This window comes from Motacilla alba, chromosome 3, assembly GCF_015832195.1.
Source record: "Motacilla alba alba isolate MOTALB_02 chromosome 3, Motacilla_alba_V1.0_pri, whole genome shotgun sequence".
Classification (NCBI taxonomy): domain Eukaryota; kingdom Metazoa; phylum Chordata; class Aves; order Passeriformes; family Motacillidae; genus Motacilla; species Motacilla alba.
Window position 1 is genome coordinate 53,837,890 of NC_052018.1, and position 12,293 is coordinate 53,850,182.

The window sequence follows — 12,293 nt, forward strand, 5'->3', positions numbered from 1 at the left end:
CAAGGCATTACATTTCACAGAACCACTTGGTTTTAAACAAGTTCTTGCGACACATTTTCTGTATGTATGTGTTTAAGCAAATGCACCTTTCCACATTGCCTACAAACCTTTTACCAGTTGACTTCTACCCCCATGCCATTCATCACAGCTTCATGCTCGTATTCCTCATTAGAAACACAGGAGGAAACATTGCTTTTTGCCATTGGAGAAGACACCAGAAAGACATTAGAAGTTTCTGAGGACTTGCAAAAGTACCTTGCACTGCCATACTGGTAACCCAATTTTTTTAGATTATTGTACCTATACGTGCTGCTTGCAGTGGTTTGAAAGAATGGAGAGCTTTCAAGTCCACAACACAAAGCTGAGCTTGAACTCAGTTGAAGTTGTTCACTCAGGTCTTGGAACAGCTCCAAAAAGATACTCAATGTGCCCTGCACACAGATCCATGAGAAACTGTGAAGAAAAATGGACAGATGACCTTAGAACATTTGTTATCACTGAAGTGCAGTAGACAAAGATATCCAGCAGTAGAGAATGGTTGAGTTGGACGAGGTCTTGGAGGTAGTAATCAGATGCAGTGAAAACAAGAAGCTGACAGAAAAAATGAATATAAAAGGAAAATATGCAGATAGGTTTTCTAGAGCCTATCATTTTAGCAGCAACTTTTGGGGCTAAATAGTTTTCTGTGATCAGGAGGATAAATCACACAATGGCTTCTGTTTCCTTATTAGGTAAACCTGCATATACTTGTAGCTTAATTGAGTAAACATGCACATTTAAAATTCAGTGAATAAAATGAACAGATGAAAGAAACAAACTTAAAATCAGCATGATGCAAAATAAAGTTGTGCTTTTCCACCTTTAACCCAGGCTTAGCATGTTGTGATTAACGCAAGAAACATGGAGAAATTTTGTGCGTAAAAAAGAAATGCAGAACTGGGTAATTTTATCTTGAGAACCTTTAAGGAGCATGCAGTTTGTGAATTGTCAGGTGATAGGCCTAGAAACACTTAAAAATAATTTTGGGCGTGCTGATGGATGAGAGGTTGTACATAGCCCAGAAACGTGTACTCGCAGTGTAGAAAGCCAGCTATGTCCTGGGCTGCATCCAAAGCAGTGCTGCCAGCAGGGCAAGGAAGGGGATTCTGCCCCTCTGCTTCTCCCTGGTGAGACCCCACCTGCAGTGCTGCATCCAACTCTGGGGTCCCAGACACAGGAAGGACATGGATATTAGAGCAAGTCCAGAGAAGGGACGCCAAGATCTTTAGAGGGTTGGAGAACCTCTCCTATGAGAACAGGCTAAGAAAATTGGGCTTGTTCAGCCTGGAAAAGAGATGGCTTTAAAGGGAATTGTGGCCTTCCTTTACTAGAGGACAGTATACATGAAAGATGTAGATACTTACAAGAGTATGTAGAGACAGGACAGAGGAAACGGCTTCAAATTGTAAGACAGTAGGTTTAAATTAGATACTAGGAAGAAATTCTTCACTGTGGTACTGGTGAGGCACTGGAACAAGTTGCCCAAAGAAACTCATCCCTGAAGTGTTAAAGGCCAGGCTGGATGGGGCCCTGATGAATCTAGTATGGTGGATGGCATCCCTGCCCATGGGAGAGGTGTTAGAACTGGATGATCTTTAACGTCCTTCCTGTGATTCCATGATATCTCTTTATCTCTTTAGGGTTTGTTGTTTTGTTGTTTTTTTTCTTCCCAAAGTTTAAGAGATTTGGGTGTTGTAGAGGAGACATCTCATAGAAAGAGACATCTGAAATGCATTTGTAAATGTCAAACCATGGGCCCCTTTACTGACAAAAAAAATTCAACAACTTCATTTGAATGGTGTGATTTCTCTAAGGAGAGTAATGGCATACAAGTAATCCATAGCCTCAAGGCCTCTCACAATGGTGCTATGTCCAGTTGTGCTACATTCGGTAATCAGTTTATTAAGGGGGCTTGGAGGCAAATTAATTATTTAAAAGTACAATGAATTGAGAATTCAGTCTTCCCTCCCTTAATGGATATACGATTCTTGAGATTACCATTAGATCCTCAACAGCCCATTGTTGATCTCTTATCTGAAAGAAGACATATATCAGAAAATCTTGAAGTGAAATAAGTAAAACTTATCAATCACAAATGACTTTAAGTAATGCAGAACTCTGTAGTGTTGAGGAGGTCTGATGGGATAGGTAGTGACTTTGTTCGGCTTATCCAGGCATAAATGTCCTATGCAGGTTACTGTAAAACCTGTTACCAAAATTAAAGAAAGCTAGGCTTGGCTTGGAGGAGAGCAATTAGTCTCCCTGTAATAACTGTTGGTTTTATAGTGGTGTGTTCCAAATTTCTGTGAGATCCAAATTTTTCTTTCCACCTCTTCTTGTTAATTGGAAATTGATATATATGAGGGTGTTGAGAAGTCTGCCTGAATATAAAATGGTCTCAAGAAAGCAACCCTGAGCATAAACAAACATGAGTAAGTGACAATATAAAAATCATTAGCCAATGCTCTGGCACATTTATCCGTTATAAAGGCATTAATTCAGGTTCTTCCTGTTAACCAAGAGATGTCTATGATTTGAATAAGAAAGAGGCTAAAGAAGCACAGTATATGATTCAACCTTACCCTCACAAATTTTAATGATAATCTGGAATAAAAATTGGAATCTGCAATCAATCAGTCCATACTCAAGGGAACAGGAATATGATTAAAGATATTTTAAGTCCATGACTATACTCGTATTTATTTTTGGTATCTCACTGGCTTCCAACTGAAAGAAAAACTGGGTCCCATCTACGTGCACTTCGTATCTGTGGCTATACTGCTGATCAGTGACAGTCCACCAGAAAAGGAAAGTTCACACCTGGCAGAGGTTTTCTGATATTACCCAGAGAGAAAAGAAGATCTGGGCAGGGAAAGATGCTAAACAAAATATAGCCCTCTCCTCTTCAGCCTGTTATGTAAATTTGTCAGCTGGGGTAGGGATGTATGACCTCTCAAAGAAGGAGGAATAGATGTTGAATTATTTTTCATATCATATAAACCAGAGGAATTGTTAATGCTCTGAAAATACTTTTGCAGAAACAATTGCTAAAAAATCATGGTTGCCATCTTGTCTACAGTTTTAGGAAGATTTCATCCCCAAGGGAAATTAATCAAGACACATTAATACATACTCAGCAGACTCACAAGTCATAACTGATGTCTGGTATAGTGATTGCTCATGTCACACCACAAAAGCTTTCTCTATTAGAACAGTCTTTCATAAGTCTGCTACTAAACTTCTCCTCAAAAATGGAAAGTCTCATCAGGTAAATCTTAGAGATTCATAAAGACTTTGTCTCTAGGGTCTGACAGCTATATTCTGGTTGTTCTTAGAATATTACTACCTCAGTTTTGAATACTTTAACTCCAAAATTTGTGTGACTTTCAGATATCTGCCATAAAGCCCTAAGATTCTGCTTTTATGTTCCTTCATTTTAGAGCTGAAGTTTTCAATTCTCAGTTTTTAAAATAAGCTACTAAAATGGAAAAGGCTACCTACTCCAGGAATAGAAGTGTATTTATCTTATCCTAAGTAGGCTACCTTCTGCCCAAAGAGTTTATCGGCAGTTGAATTACCATACTCTCTTTGCTGGATGGAAAGTGACTCACTCTGAATTACTGTATTTCAGGATGTTGAAGCTGTGTGTAAAGTTGTTCTATTCTTCTCTTTTTTTTCTTTTCTTTTTTTTTAGTTCTAAATTTAAAACTTACAGTTCTTCTATCCAGTTTTAGTTGTGTAATACCTGGAGGATTTCTTCCTTCTCTGGAATAACTTCATAGGAACAAATCAGAAAAGTTGGAGAGAAAAGCATTGTAGAAGACAATGCTACCTGAAACAGGATAGTGTAATACATTTAAATATAATTTTATTTGAATCTGGACAGTGTTGAAAAGTAAAAACTTTGTAGAACAGAATTAGTGAGGTTTACCTGGAAATTTGTTAGAGATTTTTTTGTATCTTGAAAAAAGGTTCATTCAGGCATTTATGTAAGAGAATTGTTTTACCCGGCCCAATTGTTAATTTTAGTTTTAAAAATGTATCTCTACTGGATTCTGAAAATATCTTCCTTTCAATAAAGATCAAAGGAAAATTACTTTACAGTTTAGGTAGAATAATCTGGAAGATGTTAAAATGAACTTGGATTATTTTTTTCTGTCTGTCTGTGCTGGGATGATTATTTATTATTATGGCTTTTACTCACTCAGCGGAGTTGTATTACTGTCTGTTTTATCTCGACAGTGACAGACTAGAGGACAGTAGAACAGTTCAAGAACACCTATGGCAAATGCAATGTCAACCTGCATAATCTGTGACAAATATACCGTACATTACCATCATTTTATGTGCTATAAATAAGCCCGCATCCATTGTTTTGCCTATCTCCTTCCACATGCCACTTGCCTCAAACAAATGACAGTCCTCGGGTTCTCAGCAATATTTGCTGATTGAAATGGATCTTATGGATCCTGGCCTACAAGAAGGTAATTTCTCCAGGTTCGAGTACCAAATCAAGACATTTTACTGTTGCACTCTGCATTATTCCATCCTATTCATGAACTGCCATCTCTTCCAGGCAGGGACTTTTAGGATACAAACAGAAATCTTACATCTTAATATCACTAATGGCAGTACTAACACTGATACAGTTTACAAGGTGATGTTTCTATATGAAGGATTGGCCATTTTTCACCTCCAGCTTAGGTTTGGGTGGCTTATGATCTTCCTAACTCAAAACAAGTCCAGGAGACCTGAGGCAATGTGTAGGATCTCAGCCTGGTTTTCTCCACATTCTAGTCTACTCCCCGCTACTCTTGGCTGCTCATCCTCCAAAGAAGAGCAGGGCTGTTTTTTAATTTCAGACACCTCGAAGGTGGTACTATGAATGAATCTGAGACCCCAAAACTGTTTCATAGTAACTTCTAGTGGACCTGATCTTCAGGCTTTCTCAGTCAGGAATATTTCAGCCTCCAGGAATCGCCATAATACCTTTTGGGTTCTGTTCACAATAATTCGGCATGTTTGTCTCCTTTGGTGACCCAGTGAGAGGAGGTAGCTTGTTGTTTACTCCTTTTCCAGTGCCCACCTGAGTGCCAGCACTTAATGACTACTCACCATGTGGCACCACTATAATGATAGCACTAGTTATAACACCGCTAAGACAAAAATATCATTATATCATTTTCCCAGAGGAAATAATAATAGACAACGATAAAGTAAAAAAAGAAAACTGTAAATATAAATTATGTTAGTTTTGGAGAAAATCACTAGCTTATTCAGTAGGAAGAAAAACACAATTATCAGAAACACTTCAGTTCCTAAGATGAAAGGGTTAAGATTCCCATGAACTCCATATAACTACAGGTTTTATTTGGACAAAATATAAATTCAGAGAGAACCTGTCCTTGCACAGCTGAAATGCCCTTTCTGCTGTTTCCTTTCCCACCGGAGTAATTAGCTATGGTAGCAGTTCAAAAGTGGTTCCTGGCATTTATGATTAGAATTGTTAATTCCAGAATGCTAAATATTTCATTTATTAAGGAGTATAGTCTGCTTAAAATCTCACATCTGCCCACATTTTTGCATTTGAGGGTACAAGTAACATCTACTCATATAAAGATTAGAGAATATACGTTCCCTCTATTTTTCAATGCACTCAGATGAAATGATGCATTTTGTAGAGCTTCAGGTTTGGTTATTTGGTTGTTATATAATCAATGAAAGCTCTGTCCAGCAACAGAGGTTCTCCACGTGGTACTGTGAAGAGTCCCACTGAAATCAGAGCCTCATTCATCATGCCTGCTACACCTGATGATAACAGTTTGCTAGATTGGGCCAGATCTCATAACTCTCTGCCCTGCCTCCCTGCTTTCCCCTGCACCCTTTCTGGGGGCATTTTCAAACTATGGAACTGGAAGAGAAACTGGAAGAGAAAAATACTTATTAAATCACTCAAAATGAGGAAAATGTTGAGATTTCAAAATTTAGCTTTTAAGGCCACTAGAATGGACCATCTGTGTGCTTTATGTGTAACAGCATCAGTAGTATCGTCATGCAACAATATCCTCTTTTAAATGACCACACTTGGGTTCAGCTAAATTAAAAGCTTGAAGAAGCTTTCAGTCTTTATTTTTTGTTGAGTCTAAGTCTTTAACCAACACTTTGCCTCATAATAGGTTTCAATGACTAATCGACTTAATTTTGAAAGTGTTTCAACCTTTAAGTTCCAAAAATTGCTCTTGCTAATATCTCTCTAAATTAGTCTTTGCTTTTGCCTACACTAATTATTGTTTTATCTATATCCTACAGATCTCAGAGAGAGTTGTCAGTAATAAAATTATTAAGAATATATTGTTAGCAAGCACTTAAGTTAAAATTATTTTACTGTAATTTTTTAATCATCAACTGTCAGGGATTTGAGTCATGCCTGATTTTCAATGAAATCCGCATTTCTAATGCCTGGAGGAGATAGGTTATTCTGTTGGTTTACACTTCCAATGAGTACTCCAACGGGTCCTTGGGATCACAAAGTGGAAGCCTACCTATCCAGGCATAAATTATAAGCAGTCTCATTAATTTATTTCAGGTTAGCACATGGAGGGTTTTTTATAACCACTGTTGCTATAAGGCAGGTAGAGTGCCTAGCAGCATGCAGGGATTACAGAGAGGTTTGTGATCTACTCATCCCGCTGTGTTCAAAGTTTCAAGGATTGTCTTGAAGCAAATGTTTGATGCATAGCATACAGTGCTCCTCCATCAAGCACTGTGAGTCATCGCATTGTGCATTGTACTAGTTTATTCAACTTCCACAGACCAGCATATCCCACACAGAGACGTAAGTGTTTCTTTTTCCTCTCTCTAAGGACAAACTTTCTGGTTCTACTTTATATTCTTTACCCTCAGCTTGTGAAGTGGAATAGAGTTCCAAATGTGGAGATGGTGACTTGACTTTGCTTTTTTTTTTTCCTTCACACAGAGAAATAAGCCTTGATTAATGATGAGTTTCTGTTCACAGTGTTCTTTCTTTAAAAGGCAAAACCTGTTCTCTCTGTGTGTGTAAGACGACAGATTGACAGCCCTGGGAGACTGAAAGCCCTCTGTTTATCCCCAGTACAGATACAGCGCAACTAACAAAAATGCAACTTTCCATGAGATATGTTAGCAATGTATTTCTGCATGGCCAGGGAAACATATAGGATGCTAGAGGTTTACTTATTCAGGTTATGCAATCCTTTGTCTTTGCCAAAGCTGCCCACCACAGCAATGGCAGTTTCTGTGATCTAGATGTCTGAGAGCATCAGCTTTCTGGTCTGAATTTCAACTGTATTTCATAAACAAATGCCTCAATGTCTTTTACCCAAACACCTAAGCCTTTCAGCTACTCTGAGTGTCCCCTGTTTGAAAGGAAAAGAAAGAGGTTATTTTCTGCATTTGTTTCTATGGGGAAAGTGATCTTGGCTGATGACACATGGGACTGATCACGTTCATTTCCATGCTTTGGTGCCTCTTTGAAAAGGATGGGGATGTACTATGAAGGGGTTTTTTATGACTCTTCTTGCAAGCTATAAAATTCAGTGAGTTCAAGAGTAGTGGGTACAGCACACTGAGCACATGGGTGTGTTTGCACACTGACCATTGCAAAAGATTTTCAGAGGTGTAGATTAGGAGGTTTACAGATCATAAAATGCTTTAGTACCATTTTGGGAAGTAGTACACCAGAAAAGTAAATTATTTGTTTCTTAGAACATTCCTATTTCAAGGAAGCCAAAATTAAATCATCATTCTGGGGTGCAAGCAGTAAAAGGAGAACATTGTCTGGGCATGCAGCTGCCCTAGGACAGCAGGCATTGGTGAGGGAGAGGATGATGTTGAGGCTAGACTAATCTTGGGATCAAAGATAAAGACGTGCATAGGAATGGTTACCAGAGAAACTTCTCAAGACCTATCTTTGTGCTGTGTGCCTGGTGCTTAGCACTCAGGAAGTGAATATAAAATTATGTGGTTGTTGTGAATTTTGGTCAGGGATCTGCTCAGACAGCCCAGTTGAATTATACCTTTACTTTTTTCGCCCCTGAAGATAAGGTTCTGTAGCAGTTTGGTGCAAGGAATTCAGCAGTTGCAGAAATTACTGACATTTGGTCTTGGACATGAGGTGACATACTTCCTTGCAGTACTACAGTGGTAATATATGATTAATATTGCAATTAATAGCTTGTGTTTCTCCCCTGTGCACTCAGATACTGAGCTGTCTGAAACTTAATTCAAGAGATCTTCCTACAGCTGCAGTGTTCTTGGTACAACTCCCCTGTGCTTTTATAACACTGTAAATAATATTTTAATGCTACACTATTCCCAAAGTCCCAGAATCTTATTTCATCTTCTTTTTTTTTTGCCTTTCTGTTTTCTAACTTTCTACAAATAACATTTGCTGCAAGAACGTGAATATTGTCACCGTGTCAATGAAGGTCTACCTAATGCTGAGTTCTCTCATTTCTGTATTTCCTCACTGAATTCTAGAGCATGACAGAAATTCTCTTTTCTACGAGACAAGAAGGGAACTCGTATCATGAAAGAGACTAGGCTGTTGAAAGCCCTTTACAAAATCTTTTCATCCAGCTCCAGAATCTGTACCAGCCCAAGCATTTCACATCTATGCCTGATGGAGGATTTTGACACTGATTTCATCTCCTGTGGGATTTTGAGAACATTAACAAACTTTCTGGGAGCACATTTATTTACTCACAGAAAGTGCAAATTCAGGATTGTTTGGGGTTTTTTTTGGTAAATTTTCTGTGGGTTTAAGTCATCAGATAAAGGGTTTTTTAATGTCTCCCTAAGAAATATGCAATATATAAACTGTGAATTTTCTCTCCTACCAAAAGGGTTTTTTCCCCCTCCTTGAATGGCCAGTACAAATATCTTCATGCCTCATCTATGAACTTCATGTCTTATCAGGAAAATCTCTTTTCCCAGTAACTGAGAAAAGTATGTGCTCTGTTTGCAATTTCATGTGCTATCATGTGATAACAAGACTGTTATTTGGAAAAATTCTGTTGATTTTCATTCTTATAATTACAGTGCTTACTTAGTTGTCTGTTTAAATGTTCTTTCATCCCCAAGGCCATTTTTAAATAAAGTCAAACTCACTAACAAGTATTTTAATGTTTTATTTGAAGTACTTTTTACATAGGAAGTTTTTTGCTATTTGTAAACTTTTCTATCAGTTCAGTTAAAATTCCAAGCATAAATTTAGTTCAACTAGCATCATCTGAAGTGTATGTGCTTCATTTTTACATTCATTTTGTCAGCTATACATCCCCCATACCATATGGCATGATACTCTCAGAGAGAAGCTAAATGTTTTCTGCACAGTAATTGTTTTCATTTCTATTAAAAGAGAAAGGCACAAATAATAAGCACAGTGAAGGCATGCAATCTTTGGCATGTCACTAAATCCTTGATGTCTATTAAAACCCCACCTAAACTTGCAATTCCCTTGACAGAGCACGTAGGAAGGCCTTTCTCCATCTGCTGTTTTTGCTGATGAGATGCCAAATGTCTTTACAGATACTCTCATAGAAAAGGAAGGAAATGCAATTACAGGAATCATGCTCTTAAAAGAACCATTCAAGGAAATAAAAAAAAGGTGAATTGATTTTATATATATGAAATCACCCCAGAGACTGGTTACAAATTTTGTTCATTCACAACATGACAGAGTGATAACTAATTTTTATGTATTGGTGTTTATAAAAGATGGTGCTTGTATTGTCCATCATTGTCTGCTAATTCAGTTTTCCTCTTTGTATTTTGCTGTTTAGCACAGAATAAACAGCTTTTATCAGGTTTAAAGAAATCTAGTAGAAGTAACTGAATATGAATATTTTAATGAGAGGACCAGTACTTTAAATGCTGTGAAAATGTTAAATCTTAAAATCATCCTGAATATTTGCCTCAGCCTGATCTATAACAGTTTTATACTGTGGCATTGTATTTTAGATGTAGGCAAGCAGATGTGCTTTCAAAATAGCAGCAAATTGCTGCAGAAGGCACTACTTGCTTTGCTTGTTTGTAATGCACTAATACAAAATTAGAGCATTTTCTTACAGGCTGAAATGATAATTATACCTTTTTTTGGTAACATGTCTAAACTGAAATGTCCAGAAACAATCAGCTGACATATTTTGACATTTTAATTGACTTATTTTTTTAAGGGAAGGAAACATGATAAACAGGATTCAGGTAATTTTAGATGGGAATTTCTTTCATATTCACAACTACTTGCTTGAATTGAACTATAATCCTAAAAATGTCAAGTTGCTGAAAAAGTGTCTATGAAAATAAAACTGTCTTTGTGAACCATAGGTGATACATTCTCTGTGTTCTCAAATATAGGTGCAAATTGAAAAAGAGTAAAACTAGCAAGAGCAAACAGGAAAAGAATTAAAGCACTATGTCTTTGTTGTTTCATTTCCTTTACTATAGAGTGCAATCAATACTTTACAACAGGGTTAATGTGGTCTCTTCAAACATGCTATTATTCTTTCAAAATAGCACAATAACTTTATTAGTTATGCTGTCTGCAGTCTTTCCAATGTGACAGGATTGTGTGGGTGTTCAGATTGTAAGTAATTTTCTTGGTGCCCTCTATTGGAGTATTTTTTGTGAGTGCTAACAATAGCAGCTAGCACCACACAGCTGCTAGAAATTGGAGTAGTGGAAGTTCTAATTCTGATTAATATAATTAACACCAAAAAAAAAGTGTCCCACACTGAGAGACTTATTGTTTCTCCTTAGTAGTTATAATATTCAGATTTCACATCTGCCAGTTCTTTACTATTCAAGTAAGGTTGTAGTAGTTGATTTCTTTTTTTTCCTGCTTTGGTGATATTCAGATACACTGAAAGGTTATTTTAAAATGTAGCCTAGAGATTGATCTTGAAACTAGGTGTTTGTGTTCCTTCTTGTACCTTATTTTTGGAAAGCATCTGTTTTGTAAATAAATGTGAGTAAGCATTGGCCTCATTAGGCATAGTAGTACCTCCTGCTCTTTGTTTCAGATGAATTCTGAGAGGCAAGAACAGAGATTTTTCCTTTGCAAGAGAATTAAGATGAGCAAGTTAAGAAATAGTCCTTATGACCAGATACTACACCTCAACTGGGTACCTCAGTCAGATGGTTAATGGACAGGCTTTGGGGGGGAAAAAAATATCAAAATTACAGTTTGAAGAAATTTGAATATCCTAGAGACTCACTTCAGAATTGGCTTAGTCCCTGCCATGGTCTGAGAGACTATCATCCTACACAATTTTTTAAATATCCTAATCCTGGGCAAAAGTTTGGGTTTTTTTTAAGCTTGGTATAGTCTTGGTATTCAAACCACCTGCTCATCACTGTTTCTGCTCATAATCCAGGGTGCCAATATCCTAGCAGAAGAGTTCTTCATTTGCCTTTGAAAAAGGTGATATGATGATCTTGTTGACAATGAGAAATACCTTAGCTGCAAGCAGCTGCATGCGCGTAGCAGAGTGTTACTCAGCACTTCTTTGCTATGCAAAGGACTGTGCCACTGAATATTTGCGTTACCTATGGTTGGTCCCAGTGGACAAAATATGGCAGGAATCTGAGAGGAGATTAGTTAACACAGAAAGGATAAGCGTGTTGGCTGGTGCTTATGAAAATGAAAGAACTGAGGAAAATATTATCTTTTGCAATTAAGTTGGTATTGGGCAATCTGTACTGATTCACCTGCCAAAGTCACAAGTGGTCCTATCTACACAAAGTGATAATTTTTCTATCCCTTTTCTTGTCAAGATTGAGTCAATCATCATATGACAGACCACCCGTGTGTAAAATGATATATGTCTGGCGGGAGCTGATATAGGACCTGCAGATGGGCTTACTGGCTTTGAAAGGCAAGTAATTTTCTATTAATACTTCCTGTAGAGGATAAGGCCCTGATACCTTTCAGATGAGCTGTAATTAGGTCAGTATTCGAGGTCTCAGATATTGCAGATGATAACTGTGTAAGTTATAGCCTTTTTCTAAATTGCCCTTCCATCTTTCAGTCTGGTTTTATGTCTGGCTACAACACTGAATGAATCACTCCTGTTAATTAATAGTCAACATATTAGCTGCTTGAGTTGTTTGTAATTTCTTCTCTCTGCATTAGCCTCACCTCAGATATCCATTATTAACTGTGAACTGTTTTGTAGAAGAACCCACTTATAGTTTGCTATTGCGCAAATATGTAT